At 45.4% G+C, this 1,367-nt stretch overlaps 1 pseudogene; it reads right to left on the bottom strand.

The window, feature by feature from the left end:
- Window positions 1-283: 283 nt before the first annotated feature.
- On the bottom strand, window positions 284-389 carry LOC113457017 (annotated as a pseudogene).
- Between the last annotated feature and the right edge of the window lie 978 nt (window positions 390-1,367).

The following is a 1,367-nucleotide window of genomic DNA, read 5'->3' as shown; positions in this document are numbered from 1 at the left end:
AGATCATTTCGAGGTTTCTAATAACACACAGTACATGCAAATTTGGTATAAATATTATTTTGTGTCAAAGAATACCACCAGTATAAAAGTCTGTACACATTTAGTATGCCACAAATTTCCCCCAGTGGCTTCATTGCCTAGTGGATCAAATGGATGTATGGTTTGGTAGTATCATAGTACAGAGGCCTGACTGACTGTTCACCCCGAAGCTGACCAGCATCTTCCTGGATCTCAGTACTCACCTGCCTCAGGCCTCCTGCCTTCAGTCTTTGAGGGCTCACTGTCCATGCTCTGTTGTGGGATATTTGTTTACACAAAGACACAAAGAGCATGTGTCTTTGTGATTGGTTTAAACAAACTATAGAAATGATCCCTGAAAGTATAGTCTTTGTGATTGGTTTAAAAAAGAGCTAAATGGTCAATAGCTAGGCAGGAGAGAAGAGGTGGGGCTTCTGGGGAAAGAGAGGAACTTGGGATGAATCTAGGTGAAAGGGAGACACTAGCTAGACACCGAGGAAGTCAGAGGTACAGAATGAAGGAGAGGTAAAATGTCACGTGGCAGAATGTAGATAAATATAAATGGGTTTGTTTAGTTATAAGAGCTAGTTAGGAACAAGCCTAATAAGCTAAAAGGCCAAGCTTTTATCATCATCATCATCATCATCATCATCATCATCATCATCATCATATCATCATCATCATCATCATATCATCATCATCATCATCAGTAATTGCATAACTATAATTAACAATAAGTCTCAGTGTCATTATTTGGGAGCTGGAGGTTGAAAAGAAAGTCCAACAAGAAAGCCCTGCTACAGTTTTCCCTGATAAAGCCACTGCTGTGTTACTCTCCTGCTTAGAACCCCTGCATGGGTCAGACTGCAGTGATGCATCATGGGGACTAGACTGATGTCCTCCTCTCGCTGGCCAGACAGAGGCAAACACCAGCAAGCACCCTGACTCTGAGGGAGGTACAAGAGCCCAGACTAATGCTGCATTGTTTTCTGTGTGGATCTTATTTCCAGGCTGCTGTGGAGGGGAGGAAGGCAGCTTGGCAGAACACTTGGGTGTCCAAGGTGATGCCCAAGGGTCAGGGTTATGAAATGGGAGGGGTCATAGTGCAGGAGAGGAGGCAGAAGACCCTTAGTGTAGAGGTTAAGCCCTCCTGTTATTGGAGGTAGCGCGGACTGTTCAGGGCAAGAGGAAGAGAGGGAGAGGGAGAGGAGAGAGAAAGAGGAGAGGGATAGAGAGAGAGGGAGGGAGGGGAGAGAGAGGAAAGAAGAGAGAGAGAGAGAGAGAGAGAGAGAACGAACTGGGCAGGCACTAGGAGGATAGCCCTGGTGGTGGGTCTAAGATGCAAGGCA

Source organism: Microtus ochrogaster, chromosome 1, assembly GCF_000317375.1.
Source record: "Microtus ochrogaster isolate Prairie Vole_2 chromosome 1, MicOch1.0, whole genome shotgun sequence".
Taxonomy (NCBI): Eukaryota; Metazoa; Chordata; class Mammalia; order Rodentia; family Cricetidae; genus Microtus; species Microtus ochrogaster.
Note: the sequence above shows the minus strand (reverse complement) of the source record. Positions and strands in the feature narration are given on the sequence as shown.